The following is a 16,166-nucleotide window of genomic DNA, read 5'->3' as shown; positions in this document are numbered from 1 at the left end:
TCATCCAGTCCATGAGGATAGTCTCTCACCTCAGGGAGGGCCTAGTCCCTCTTTTAAGGGGTTTTGCCTGATGAAGTCAGGCCACTCAGGACATTCCCTTTTGGTTAACTCAAAATTGACTGCTTTGGGAACGTAGTCACATCTGTGAAATCCCTTCACCTTTGCCATATTCTGTTGCCTAGAAGCAAGTCACAGGTTCCACCCACACTTGGGGGGAGGAGATTATATGGGGCATGAACATCTGGGGAATCGTGGGGCCACTTTACCGTTTGCCTACTATCGAAGTTGTCCTAAATCCCGATCTCTGTCTCTGGGCCTGTAGTTGAACCTTGTCAGCACCCTTCTGAGTCCTCTCCATTCCCAGTGCTATCTTTCAGGCTCTGCTCACTTCTTTCCTGAATTCCTCTAGTAGTCTCACAATGTCTAACCCATTTCCCACATTTCTGTGAATGGCCCTTTTAGAATGCAAATCTGATTATGCTAACCCTCCCTACCCTCCACACCCACCACTTTAAATCCCTCCGGACTCTTCCTGGACAGAAGGATCAAGAGCACGCTTGTGGTTGAGGCCACACAAGGTCCTACCTCCTGCCTACTTTAGTTTCATCCCCTATGGGTTTAGGGCCCTACCGTTATGACCTCATTTAAACTTAATTACAGCCTAAAGACCCTATCTCTGAATACAGCCACATTGGGGGTTAGGACTTCAACATACGAATTTTGCAGGGGGACACAGTTTAGTCCCCAGTCGGGGATACACCCAAGAGAATTGAAAGTAGGATCTAGAAGAGATACACACCCATGTTCATAGCACCATTATTCACAATAGCCAAAATGTGGAAGCAACCCAAATGTCCCATCAGTGGATGAATAAAGAAAATGTGGTCCTACATACTGTCCTTAAAAAGGAAGGAAATCCTGACACATGCAACCACATGGATGAACCTTTAGGACATTATGCTCAGTAAAACAGGCCAGTCACAAAAATAAACCAAAAACCATACCAAATACATATGATTCCACTTATGTGAGGTTCCTAGGGCATTGAAATTCATAGGACAGAAAGTAGAATGGTGGTTGCTAGGGGCTGGGGAGAGGTGGAGACTAGAGTGTTGTTTGATGGGATTAGAGTTCAGTTTTGCGAGATGAAAAAAGTTCTGGACATTGGTTGCACAACAATGGGAGTATAGTAAATCCTACTAAACTGTATACTTTAAAATAGTTAAGATGGTAAATTTTATGTAACATGTACTTTACCACAATAGAAAAACACAGCTCCAGCATCTTCTACAGGAAGCTGTCTCTGACCTCCCCCATCGCTTTACTCCAATTCAGATATTTCTCCTGTGCTGCTAATTGCACACGGCCTCCGTGCTCAGTGCACCGCAGTATTGCACTGGTGTTCTTGTCTGTCTCCCACCAGCTTGTGAGGCCCTCTAAGGCAGGGGTGGTGCCTTCCTCATCCCTGTATATCCCCAGAACCTGTCCCACAGCCTGACACCCAGACTCCAAGGAATTATTTATACCCTCATGTCCCCCATGAATATCTTCTGAGAAAGCCCAGTGTGGATAGGAGCATCGGAGTAGAAGGGAACTCTCCCGCAGGCCAACCATCAGTCTCCACCACTGCTCCCTCTATTTTGCCTAATTTAAGGTGGCCAAGTACAAGGCATCCTCCATTTCATTCTCCCATTTTAGTGACCAAGGACTTAACCAGGGCCCTCTCTGAAACACTTCTAAAGAGCTTTCCGGGTGGGTGGTTTCTTCACCAGCATTCATGCGAGTTTACATCCGAGAACCTAGGGGTTCTAATATCTCCCGCCTTACTGGAACCCGCAGTTGGGTGTGGTATTCATTTGAAACACTGATGTCATTGTAGTAAGAGGAAAACGGTGATGCCTTCACTGTTCACAATTTGTGCCCGGTCAGGACAGAGGCTTAGTCTATGAGGTCTGAACATTAAGTTCGCGAACTCATCCTAGGAAAGTGCTACATACCTCATTGCTGAATATCACTATGGTCACCTTCGAAGTACTCCCCGTGGGAAACTATGCACTGGCACCCACACCTAGTCCACCATTTTGGAATGGCCATCACAGCTGTCATCGTATTACCCTTGACGTCCTGAATGTCATCAAAATGTCTTCTTTTTAATATTTCCTTTACCTTTGGGTAAAGAAAGAAGCCATTGGGGGCCAGATCAGGAGAGTAGGGAGGGTGTTCCAATACAGTTATTTGATTACTAGCTAAAAACTCCCTCACAGACAGTGCCGTGTGAGCTGGTGCATTGTCGTGATGCAAGAGCCATGAATTGTTGGTGAAAAGTTCATCTAACTTTTTCATGCAGCCTTTTCAACACTTTGAAATCTAACTTTTTCATGCAGCCTTTTCAACACTTTGAAATAGTAAACTTGGTTAACTGTTTGTCCAGTTGATAAAAATTCATAAAGAATAATCCCTCTGATAGTATCAAAAAAGGTTAGCAACATCATTTTGGCTCTTGATTTGGACTGACAGAAATTTTTTGGTCATGGATCATTGGCTGACTTCCATTGTACACTTTGACGTTTTGTTTCAGGGTCGTATTGGTACACCCATGTTTCATCACCAGTGATAACATGGCCCAAAACATCGTCTTGCCTCTCCAAAAGGTCTTGGCAAACTTCGACTCTGCTTTTGTTCATCAGTGAGCTCCTTCAGGACCATTTTTGCACACCTTCCCATGCCAAGTTAAGATTTTCCTGTTTTTCCATCGATGTTTATTGGGTCTGCTATGCTTCTCACAGTCAGCTGACAATTTTGATACACAATTCGATGAATTTTTGCAATGTTTTCATCAATTCTGCTCGTTACTGGCTGCCCTGACCTCTCTTCATCAGTGACGGGTTCTCTCCCCTCAGCAAAATGTTTAATCCATTTGTACATTGCCGTTTTCTTCATGGCATTATCCCCATAAACTTGGACTACTAACATGTCCCTGATTTCACTTCCACTCTTGCCAAATTTAACAAGAAATGTAATGTTTGTTCATTGCGCTAATTCAAGCTCAGACATTCTCGCGACGGCACACAAAAACATGCAACAACAATAATGAACACCATTCAGCAAGACACCGCCACTCATGGACGTGAACATAGCTGTGAGACACTGATATTCCTAGATTATGACACCTTACCGACCTGTCTGTACTGTGCTGCCAATGTAAGTGCACGGTGGCAAGTTCAGGAGCTTAATTGTCAGAATTTAATTGTTTCCCCCTCTACTGCCAACTGCCCCACCCCCACCCCACAGGGATGAGGGGATTGGGTAGGGAGAGACCCTGAGCTGGAGGCTGCTGACCTGGGCCAGCAGCTCTATACTCCCCTTCTTGGATGTGAAGTGAAAAAAGAGAAGGAACAAATTAATGTTCTTTTGTGATACAATGGAGACTGCAGACTGACGCCTCAGGGAACAGAGAAGCAAGTCAAGTGTGGAAAATGAAGGAAAATCAAAATACATTTTCCAAGTGCCCTGTTCCAATGTTTCAATATGTCTTTTCTCAGAGACAAGGAAAAGAAAAACAAGAGAAGCTAAAGTGCCATGAAAACTCACTTCCAAATCCCTAGAAATGTAATTAGCATTACTTCAGGAAGCAAAGAGTCCAGTAGAGTCTGCGCTTCCATGGAAACTTCAGGAATGTTCTAATGGAAATTTCAGAGGTAAAGAGATCCTAAATATTTTAATATTCAGTGCATTTATTCATTTTGCATATCAAAACTCTTTGTTACAAAGGAAGAATTGTTGAGTACAGAGGCCCTTGAGGCTCTTTACCATCTTTCCAAGTACTTTATAAATAATATCATCCCTTGAGATAAGGGAGGTTTCATTTAAGAAAGGAGAATAGAAATTGCCCAAAACTATGGCTGCTACAAAAAAGGAAAAAGAAAGAGTGAGCATTAGACAGACAAAGGAAGGCCTAGACAGGCTATTCAATAGCCGATGATGACGGCCACTTAAGTAATTTAAAGTTTTCTGGTAGCCATATAAAAAGATAAAACGAAACAAGTGAAAACAATGTTAAGACAGGCAATTATTTTAACTAACCTAATACATCCAAAGTATTATTATTTCAATGTGTAACCAATACAAGTATTGTGATTTTTACTTTTTCTACGAAGTCTTTGATCCATGGTGGATTTTACACTTACAGCCCATCTCATTTCAGATGGGCTAAGCTTCATTTAAAGCGTTTGGTACTATGACAAAGGAAGCAAGGATAGGGTAAAGACAGTCTCTTCAATAAGTGATGTTGGCAAAGCTGGACAGATACATGCCAAAAAATGAAGTTAGACCACTTTCTTATACCATATACAAAAATAAACTCAAAATCGATTAAAGACTTAAAAGTTAGACCTGAAGTCATAAAACTCTTAGAAGAGAACATCAGCAGTAAACTCTTTGACATTGCTCTTAGCAATATCTTTTTGGATATATCTCCTCAAGCAAGGAAATAAAAGAAAAAATAAACAATGGGACTACATCAAACTAAAAAGTTTTTGCACAGCAAAGGAAACCATCAATAAAATGAAAAGACAACCTTCTAAAAGAGACAAGATATTTGCAAATGAATGATACATCCAGATATAGGGTTGATATCCAAAATATATAAGGAACTCATACAACTTAACACCAAAAAGAAATGACCTGAATAGTCATTTCTCCCATGAGGACATACAGATGGCTGACAGACATATGAAATGATATTCAATATGACTAATAAGGGAAATGCAAATTAAAACCACAGTGAGATATTACCTCACACCTGTCAGAATGGCCATCATCAATAAATCAACAAATGAGTGCTGGCTAGAATGTGAGGAAAAGGGGACATTCGTGCACTGTTGGTGGGATTGCAAATTGGTGCAGCTACTATGAAAGGCAGTATGGAGAGTCTTCAAAAAAATTAAAAATGGAGTTGTCATACAATCCAACAATTCCACTTCTGGGTATTTATCCAAAGAAAACAAAAATGCTAATTCAAGAAGATATACTATGCACCCCTATGTTCATTGCAACATTACTAGTAGTAGCCAAGATATGCAAGCAACCTAGATGTCCATCAATAGATGAATGGATAAAGATGCATCTTTTCTATTGCTGAATAATATTCCATTATATATATGAATAATATATATGTAATAGAATAGTTTATATATATAATGGAATATTATTCAGCAATAGAAAAGCATGAAATTTTGCCATTTGCAACAACATACATGGACCTAGAGGGTATTATGCTACCTGAAACAAGTCAGAGAGAGAAAAACAAATACTGTATGACCTTATTTATATGTGGAATCCAAAAAGAAACAAATGAATAAATAAAACAGGCCAATAGATAGAGCAAACTGATGGCTGCCAAAGGGGAGGGGGTGGAGGGATGGGAATTTAAAAATTAAATAAATAAATAAATGAATAAAGTGCTCAGTAGTCATACGTGGCCAGTGACTGCTATATTGGACAGAGTAGGTCAAATCAATGTTTTACCCACGTCTGCTCCTACCTAATGGCATGCCCTTCAATGTACTTCTGTCTTTGCTTTGGCCTGGGGTTCTCTTCCCTGGAAGGATAACTCTTTTCTGAAATATTGGCTCTGTCTCATTAGAAAGAAAGGGGTGCATATCCTCTGCTGTCTTGAAACCCATCAAGTCTGGGAGTACTGACCACCTGCTCACCACGAGGTGCACATTAAATGCCTCCTCTCTTTGAAGCACCTTGAATATCGAGTAAGAGCTCGTGACTGCTTCCCTAACCCACGTGCTCGCTTGCCTTAATTACTGTCGCTGTTTTATTTGCTTTTTGCTACTTGTCCTTGTTGTCCTCAGACAGGCTATGGGCTCTGTTGGGTACTCACTAAGTTCTTGTCCTCAAACAGGATATAGGTTCTGTTAAGTACTTAGTAAGTTCTTTAAATTCTTGTCATGTTCTTACCTTAGTGTCTTCACAGTAGATCTCCACAGCCCAACCTCAGTCTAGCAAGTGCTGAGCACATAGCAAGATGAAGATGAGCTGAGAGAAAGTAAATGTGTGGATGAAGAAGTGTGTTTTACTCCTCAGGGTCATTCTTTCTCTTTCAATAAGAGCCTTGATGAAGGTGGGTAAAGAAGTGTAATAAGAGCACATGGTAGAGTCCCTCCAAAAGGGTTTTCCCACCAATGAGCTGGCTAAGTCATACAGTCTCACCGCTCAGGTGGAAAACTCATGAATACCTCATGTGCTCGGTTGGCAGAATCAGGCACTGTACAGTTCTAAAGGGAAGCTTCTGAAGCTAGAAGTGGAGAAGAATTTGGGACTATATGGGCCAGCTTCTGGTAGCTCCCTTTCCACACTGAAGGCCTGTGGTGGAGAGAAGCTCACAGCTCTGGGCTCAGAGGAAAAGTGGGATGGAATCCTTACTTTCCTGCTCAGAGCTATATGACCTCCAGGAGTCTCTCATGTGTAGACTGGGATAGTAATATCTCGCAGCTTTTTGAATTTGGAAATAATCATAGACCCACAGGAAGTGCAGAGAGGTCTCCTCTACCTGTCACCCAGCTTTGCTGAACGGTAACACCTTATATAATTACACTATAATAGCAAAGCCAGGAAAATGTCATTGGCACAATCTACCAACTTAATTCAGATTTCACCAGTTTTATATGTACTCGTGTGTGTGTGTGTGTGTGTGTGTGTGTGTGTGTGTGTGTGTGTAGTTATATGGAATTTTATCCCACATACAGATTTTTGTGACCACCACCACAATCAAGATAACAGAACTGCCCCATAGCTACAAAAGAACTCCTTCCTGCTCCCCCTTTAGCGTCAGGCCCCCACCCATCCATCCCCACTCTGTGGCCAGCGCTAATCTGTTCTCCATCTCTATAATTTTGTCATTTCCAGAATGCGATAGAAATGGAATCAAACAGCATAAAACCTTTTGAACTGGCCTTTTTCATTTCCGCATAATGCTCTGGAGATCCGTCCAAGTTGTTGCACGTGTCAAGAGTTTGTTCCTTTTTATTGCTGAAGAGTATTCCATGCAAATTTGTTTTGAGGATCCCACAGAATAACACAAAGACAAGTCCCTAGCATAGTACTCAGTAAACATTAGGTCTTCTTTCCTGATGGCTGATTCCAAGCTCTTGATGAAGATGGACACCAGCTTGGGGCAGCCATTCCCATTGGCCATGAATTCACACTTCCCCTCAGTCTACCTTTCTGCTGAATAAAGAAAGCCATATGGTCAGAGTTCATCAGTCCACTCCTTCCTTTTAAAGCCACGGATAGTAAGGTCCAGAGAAGGTCAGAGGCCAAGACTATTAGGCCCCAGGTCACGAGCTGCCAGCGCAGGGCTCTTTCCCCTGGACTGTGCCTGCTTTTGGGCCTGCAGTCTATGTCAGGTGGTTAATCCCCCACATGGCCCAGGCAGTCTTTATTCAGCACACCAGCTGGGGAACTGGGCTTCTCACCAAGCCGTGAGTCACCCTGAGCATTGATTGAGTTGGGACAAAGATGGTTGGTTTTTCCCTAGCTCTACAAAGCTCCTGTGAGGTGCCTTCACGACCAAACTGCTCAGCAGCAAGATAAAGTGGCATTCATTCATTCAACAAAGGCTTTTCAAACTCCTACTGTGATTGATGGTGGGACTATAAAGTTGAACAAACCAACAGGCCTCTGGCTTCATGGAGTTTCCTGGGAAGGCTGGTGGCAAAGAGGCAGGGGAAGGCTGAGAAAGTCTTAGGCTTTGTTTCCAACTGCTGTTTCACCTCTCCAAGCTGTCTGCCTAGTGACGGGCTCAGACTAAACAGCCTCTAAATACACACTAAATATTCACAAGTCAGTGAGATTTTCCCTTAGTTTGGGGATGAGGACACAGTCACGGGGTTAAGGGAATGGGTGCTTACAACAAGCTGCCTGAGTTCTGTCTGGAGGCCACCTGCCGACTGCTGTGAGAGTGCGGTTCCTGATTTCCTCTCTAACATAGGACTCATGGGGTTTGGTGCGGAGTAAAGTAGACTGTTTAAATAAAGGCACGAAACACAGTGCCAGCACATACCATGTTTCCCCGAAAAATAAGACCTAACCGGAAAATAAGCCCTGGCATGATTTTTCAGGATGGCATCCCCTGAACATAAGCCCTAATGCATCTTTTGGAGCAAAAATTAATATAAGACCCGGTCTTACTTTGGGGGGAAAATGGTAGGAAACATTCAATCCTTTAAAAAACAAAAAAAAGTCTAACAGCATTTTCTTTGTTCACAAAGTAAACCATATTTGAAAACTAAAAAATCCCCAACTATTGAAGCCTAATAGAAAGGCAGTTTGGCATATTGCAAAAGCTCAGTTTGGGTCTCGATCAGAAAATCTGGCTTGGCGCCTGAGCTCTAATACTTACAAGGGGTGACTGTACAGAAGTCACTTAAAATGTTTGTACCAATGTCCACATGTCAGGGCTGGAGTGAGGATTCAATGAGATAATGCCCCTGGAGTCAATATCACACTCAATAGAAGCCCAACAAACAGCAATTACTTATCTTACCTCCAATAGATACCCACTCACAATAGCTAAGTGGAAGGGAAGTTATTTCGAGTGTCTTCATAGAACCCAGTGGTGAAACATTCTGCTGGGAAAGTACGTATGCGAAAATGTCATCTCTAAAACAGGAAAACATCCACCTTTTCCAAGAGAAGCCAGATGCCCTGCCATTAATTCCTGGGTTTTGTCGCTGGGTCCCAAGTGACTCAAGGCCAATACAGAGGAGGGTTGCGAGAGTGCCTTGGGTATTTTCAAAACTACTCAGGAATATCCCTGACTCAGAGAGCCCCCGAAGACAAGCCAGATGGGCTCTATGGATGTAAACCTCCCAGCATTTGGAGCCGGGGCTGGAGAAGCTACGCTGGGAACCCCGGTGCGCAGGCGCATTGCGCAGCCTGTGTGAGCGCTGACCTGGCTCACGCACGTTCGGGTGTCAGCGGTGATGTTCCCCAGCGGTGGGGGTCAGCCCACTCCTTCCCAGCCTCACCCCGCAAAACAGGCCACCGCTCCCCCCCCTTTCTCTTTTTAAATTTAATTTCAAATTTTTAAATTTTAATTTAATTTAAAATTAATTTTAATTTAAAAATAAAGATGGTGTATACTATTCATGATTACATATTCATTTTTTTAAAAATCAGACAATACAGAAATATGTGGAGTCAACGTCCTGCATTCACTGCTCCCTCTCCCAAGCCCTGTCCCACTGACCTGCGGGAGTCCCAGCCATGACGTGGGTGTCTGTCCATCTCACTCACCTTAGGTGCCAACACCCCACACTGAGCTGTGTCTCCTCACAGACACCTGCCTTGTTCTGCACACGTAACGATTTTGGGACCAAATTGTTCAGGAAGTGGAAGAACGCCATAATTTTCTCACGTGTTTTTCTATCAACATATAACATTTCGGTCAAGCCTTACTGGCTTGAAAGAAATTCTTTTCCAAGTTGATTTAAAGAGAATTGAGAGGGTGGGCTCTGAAGGCTGACAGACTGGCTCCTCCTGGTTTTGCTACATGACTTCTGGAAGACCCTCAACCTCCTTACAAGTCAATATTCAACTGAAAAGATGGGGATAATATCATGGACCTCAGAAGACCATTGTGAGAATTAAATGACGGAACACACAAAGGGCACCTGTGCCTGGCACAGGAGAAGGCTGATGCTACTTGTCATTATTTTATTAGAACCCATTATGTTTGCCTCACAATGTAACTCGCAGACAGTAACCTTTTATTGTATTTTCAGCTTCTTAGTGGTTGCCTCACAATAAGAATCCATCCAATTTTCAGAGTCTGAAAGGTGTCTGGTGACTTTAGGCTTCTGACAATCTAGAATCTAAGTCCGAAGGAGTCAGTTTTGGTGTGTGAGATTTATCAGCAGGTGTGTACATGTTTTAGATTTACCAGCAGGTGTGTACATTACTATACTGGTTAGAATAGTAATATATGTTCATAGGGGGAGAATTTGGAGAGTGTGTACACACACACACACACACACACACAAAGTGAAAATCAGCTGTAATATGTATGGCTTGACCAGGCCATGTGATAAAACTTACAGTTGTTGGAGATTTATCATGTGTCAGGCACGGTGCCAAATATTTTATAGGCACTGACTCATTCGATGCATGTGAGATCGTTTTAGAAAATACGTGTATTGGCCTCTGCCACCTGGTTCCTGAAACAGAGCCCCTGAAACTCTTGTAATTTCCTAATTGATAAAAGCACTAGAAGTATCTTTAGTTCTATTATTTCATCTTTGACCCTGGTTCCTGACACGGGGGTTCTGAAACCCTTGTAATTTCCTAAGTGATTAGGAGTGTCTTTTGTTCTAATGAGGTGACTCTGGGTGGGCTCCTGAATGGCTCCTGGATTGGGGCTGGTCACCAGAAAGACCAAGCCATGATTAGAAGCTTGGAATTTTCAGCTCCAACTCCCCATTCTCCAGAGTGGAGAGAGGGCTGGAAATGCAGTCAGTGATAGGTTGTGCCTATATGAGGAAGCCTCCATAAAAATCCCAATAACATGGGCTTCAGAGAGTTTCCAGATTAGCAAACACATCCATGTACTGGGAGGGGAACATACTTCGGCTTCACAGGGACAAAAGCTCTTGCACTCGGGACCCTCCCAGACCTCACCTCCATATCTCTTCACCTGGTTGTGCATCTTATCCTTTCCCACATCCTTCAATTAGCTGGTAAATGTGTTTGTCTGAGTTCTGTGAGTTGCTCTAGCAAATAATGGAATCCTAGGGGGACGAAGTCATGGCAACCCCCAATTTATAGCCAAGTCAGACAGAAGCTGGAGTAACCTGAGGACCCGCATAACACTTACAATTGGCCTCTGAAGGGGAGAGGATGGTCTCGGGAGACTGAGCCCTTAACCTGTGATATCTGATGCCATCTCCAGGTAGATAGTGTCAGAATTGAGCTGAATTGTTGGACATCCAGCTGGTATCACAGAGAATTGCTTGTTGGGTGGGGAAAAGCCCTATACATTTGATGACCAGAAGTGTCAGAAGTCAATTGTTCTGTGTGACAGTAAAGGAAACACACAGGAGGGAAACTGGGTGGTTTTCTTAATACATGCCATCACCACTGCATGAGATAGATACTGCCAATCCTAATTGTATATATGTGGAAGGTGATGCATATAGAGATTAATTCACCCCAAACCAAACAGCTTTGGAAGAAGGAAGTGGGTTTGGATTCCACAGGCTGTGCTCCTACCCATTATGCCAGGCTGGTCCTCTTCTTTGAAAGATGAGAGCTGAGGTTCTTGCAGCAGAATCAGCTTGGCATCGTCCCTTCATTTCTTTACTAAATAAACATGTGACATGCTTTATGCCCATAGCGGCACGGTAACAGATACTGGGGGTGAATCAGGCCTAGTATTTACCCTTGAGAGTGCGTGGCTTAGAAGTAGAGGGACAGAGCACAAGGTAAATCCCCACACAATTTGACAAGTGCTATCGAGGGATATGGGAAAATACCCCTGGGTATTGTTTAGGAACACAGAGATGGATACTTCACAGACAAGGTCACATCTGGGTTGGTGGACCTTGAAACATGGCTTCTAATTTACCAAATAAAGAAGCCGGGACAGCGGTGGCATTCCAGGCAGGGGACCTTTAAGAGCAATGGCAGGAAGGTGTGCACGGTGAAAGGATGCAGCCTGTGGTTCACAGGAAAGAGGAATGGACTGGGCTCTGTCTTTCCTCAGCTCATCTGCATTCCGGGTCTGTCTTCCGACAGCTCCCAGAATAAGCCAGCAGTCAGGCAGTTGACACACAGCAACAGTCCCAGCCCTCACAGAGCTCCCCATGAAGTCATAAGAAGGGACCTGTGCTCAGGGGATGGTACATAGGCTTGGGGTCCATGAGAAAAGCCAACCCAGTGAGGAAGCCTTACCTGCACTAAGCGCCTGCCGTGGTAGGCACTTTGCTAAAGCATTTCATCTAAGTTGACTGATTCCTCACCACACATGAGCAAGTAGGTCTGCACCTTCCACAGATGAAATGGAGGCTCGAGAGCAGACTGCCAGGATCTAATCCCAGGTCTGCCTGGCTCCAAGCTCAGGTCATACGGCCCGAGGACCACCTGCATCGCAACACCTGGAGGGGGTTGTTAAAAAGACAGATTCCTGGGCCTCCCTGCAGACCCACTGAGTCAAGATTTCTGGGGTGGGACCCAGGAATGTGCATTTATTATGCCTTCCTGTGGACTTCGAAGCACACCAGGGTTCGAGAACCTCTGCCCTCTGCTGTACTGCCTACCCTCACCCTGGACCAAGGGAAGGGAGAAGGGGCATCTGCTCCAGCAGGGGAATCAGAATGTGCTGAGACCTAGTGATTAGGAAAACTATGGAGCTTTTGGGAACTGCAGGAACAATTGAGGGTCCCCAAGAACAGCCCCCTCCCAGGACCCACTGGAGACATGCTGACCCCCATGCTCTCCTCTCACACATATCTGTAACTTCCTTCACCAGTTCCAAGACAAGACAAATCCCCAGTGCATCTCAGGGGCACTGCATTCACAGACCCATGAAGCGGCACCGGCACTGGCCCATGAAGCTGGCAAACCTGAGTGCCAGTTCCGCTCTGTCACTGACGAGCTGCAGGGCCTCGGTGGCCTTGGCCTCCTGAGGGAAGGTGCTCTTCTCCCCACTTCTCATCTAGAGGATGAGACTTGAGCAGTGGGAGCGCAGACTTGCCTGACTAGAATGCATGCTCCCAACCGTGGCGCACACTGGTGTTCCCACGGGTGGCGTCACAGGCCTCAGAATCATCTGGTGTGTTTGGAGAGTGCAGATTTCTGGCCTTCCTCTGACTCACTGATGGCATTTCAGTGGCCCTGGAGACTGCATTTTTCACAAGCTCTGCAGGCGATTGCTCTGTGCCCTGAGCTTTGAGAACTAGCTCTCCTGCCACCTCAGTTCCATAGGCATTGGCACAGCTGGGGCTGTAGAAGTAGCTACCGCTCTGGGAATACAATTGGCGAAGGCTCTGCCTCTTACAGCTAATGGGGAGAAAGTTGCCTCTGTGGCTTGTGTAACATCTGTGACCAAAAGAAGTGACCGAGACACCGAGAATTGCTATGGGTCAGTGGGTACAACAGGAGTCCAGGGCTCAACCTTTACTGCTGAGAATTTTGCCCATTGCCCAGTGAGAAAGAACTGGAAATGACATCAGAGCTGCACTGAAGTTTGGTATATTTCATTTTCTAAAATTTATATTTAAGTTATAAATATATTAAATTCATCATTCCTTAGAGGATGCTCAATCTCCTTAATCTATGTTCTGTTTATAAATTCCCCAGTGAAAGCACAAAGATGTGAGTTTAAAAGATCTTTAGTAAATACTTGTCAGTGGGGGTGAGGGTGCCTTCGTTCCCAATAATCTTCATCAGAACCATCTCCCAGCTGTCCCAAATTTAAGTCAGTCAGTATGCTTGGTATATAGATGCAGTGTCACAACAAAACCCAAACCCCCTCTATGGCTGCCCCAATACCTCTTCTATAGACATTCAGGAGCAGCCAAGTTTCCTGTTAAAATACCCGAACACACTGAACCAGCCAGTGGCTGTGGGGTCCAGAGCAGCGAGCACTGTCTCAGAATGAGGTCTATCTCTCTGCCTTTTTGAATCACAGCCACCTTCTGGCCCCTCAGAGCACAGATCTGGTGCAGGGAACTAGCCACACCCACACCACAGCCTGGCCTGCATCTCCTTGTCTTCATATTCCAGCTCCCCACCCTCTTCCTTCCTCCAAGCTCCTCCACAGTTGGGCTCAGTATCAACATAGAGCTGAGTTTACAGTTGACAACCAATAACGTCTTGTTGATTGACTGATTAATTCTGTTGCTACGGGAACCACAAGATTCTAGTGCAACTGTGGCACTCCGTGCTAACTTGATGCTAAAAGAAACCACTGACTCAGGCTTGCTTCTTCTCCATGGGCCACCCAGCTGGGTCAGGAGGAGCAACTATAAGCAGAGTCCCCAAGAGAAAGGTATGGATGGTGGTAAACCTGAGCAAGTTAAACAGTGAGAGGGTTGAGTGGTCAAGAGGGGCTCAGCCATTCCATTTTTTAAGGCTCTTGGTTGGAAAATGAAGAGCAAAACAATGTTACATAAATTGGGGGAAAGCTTAAATGTGTACATTTAATGAATGTTCATTTTAGGACCAAAAATACAGTGCAAGATGATTACAAGAATTCTAGAAATTGTTAACTCAAGGGGCCTGTAGACTATGGGTCCAGAAACTAGACACAAGTATATATGGTGAATATCCTATTCTCAGGAAATCTCTGATTATATTTACAACCTTTTTGGACATAACATCAACAGTCTGTTTGGTGACCCGTCTGCCCTTAATAAACCTCCCTGGGCACAGAGTAAGTGCTTCAATAAATATTAGTGATTTTAAGCATCATCATGATGCCTTCAGGGAAGCCGAAACCATTGCACTCACTGCAGACAGACTTATGCATTATACACTGCACACTGGTGTGATACCTTGTCACCTTCAGGCAACACAAAGGTGATTGACCTACCTGCAGACCAACGCCTAAGTCTTGACCTCCTAGACCCTGTGCATCAGTGTAACCAGTATTTACACTTCATGTCTTAGCAATTCTGTGGCAGCTCCTCTTTGTACAGGCCCCCAGTTACCTGCTCAGAGTCAATAAAGCCCTTGTTCATGTTCACAGTGCAATTTGTTCATATCTCTGAGCAATAACCATTAATACTGTTCACCAGATGTTTTCAGTTTTCCCTCTGCACCTTTGGGGTTAAATGTGGCCATATGACTTTGATGAATTACACTGAGTGAAAGTGATGGGCTCATTAAGAGCTAAGGAGTAGTGTTCCAGTCTCCCTTTCTACCTGCCACAGCAACCAGCAATGTTCAGGACAATGGCTGTTGTCCTGGGCCCTGGACTCAGAACAACACAAGTGGAGGTCATGGACATGTATCGTGAGCTCTGTCCCTTAAAGATGCTGGAGGTTGGGGGGATGCTGGAGGTTTGTTACTGCAGCATTAACTGGCCTGTACTGCTTGACACATTCTCTTTTAGACTCACTATATTATAATAATTCTGTTCGTATGTTCCTCTGTCCTCCGAACAACGAACTTTTGAAAGGCAAAGACTATGTGTTACTCATTTCTGATTCTGGAGCTCCCAACACAGTACCAGCATATGTGTGGCTATATTTATATATAATGGATCCTTATTAGTAAATGTTGACTGAGTAAATAAGCCTATGTGTGTGGCTTATTTGAGACATTGCTGCATTCATTGATGATTTCATGACATTGGCACATCTATGCCATTTTGGGAATAGGGTCTTTATATTCCATTTCTTTCCCTTTTCTCATGATCCTTTGGCAAAGAAGATCATTTACCACCACATCATGGATTAGTCCCACATCTTCAGCATACATGAATGGATGTTTAATACATCCATTCATCCATCAACACCTTCGCTCATTAACACATATATTCATTTATTCCTCAAATATTGTCTGAGCATTCACTATGTGTCAAACATTGTGCTACAGGCTGGGAATATGGAAATGTATAAAACGTAGATCTCAGCCTAATGGGTGGAAACAGACAAGCAATCATATGTGAAAAATGTATCATATAACAAAAAATATTTCTGTCAACACTAGGGGTCTTTAAATTTTTTTTCTAATGAAAGAAAACCTTCAAGTTTGAAAAATACTGTTCTAGTCTAATCCCCTTGTTTTTCAGACAAAAATACTGAGGATTTGCTGAGCCAGGGACTTGTCTAGTGCCCTGCTTGGTGGCTTGAGAAACATGAGGGGCTGACCTGACCCAAAAAAGACCAAAGTTTGTCAGTTGGGCTCTCCAATTCCCCTTGCTTACAACAGCACAGAGTGTTTTTGTGGAAATTAAAAAGCAAGAGCTATGCATAGGCACTCCTCCCAGGAGGCACAAGAAACAACACACACAGAGGCCAGGCTCAGACCATACCAGAGCACTACCCAATTAGCTCCAGAAGTGGCACACCCAAAGGGTGGTAGCAACTGGCACAAGAACCCACTGGGATGAATCCCCCTCTGAGGGGTCAGCCCCCACACAGCAACTCATA

Source organism: Rhinolophus sinicus, chromosome 14 (assembly GCF_057876585.1).
Source record: "Rhinolophus sinicus isolate RSI-liver-muscle chromosome 14, RSI-T2T, whole genome shotgun sequence".
NCBI lineage: Eukaryota > Metazoa > Chordata > Mammalia > Chiroptera > Rhinolophidae > Rhinolophus > Rhinolophus sinicus.
This window is presented reverse-complemented; position numbering follows the sequence as displayed.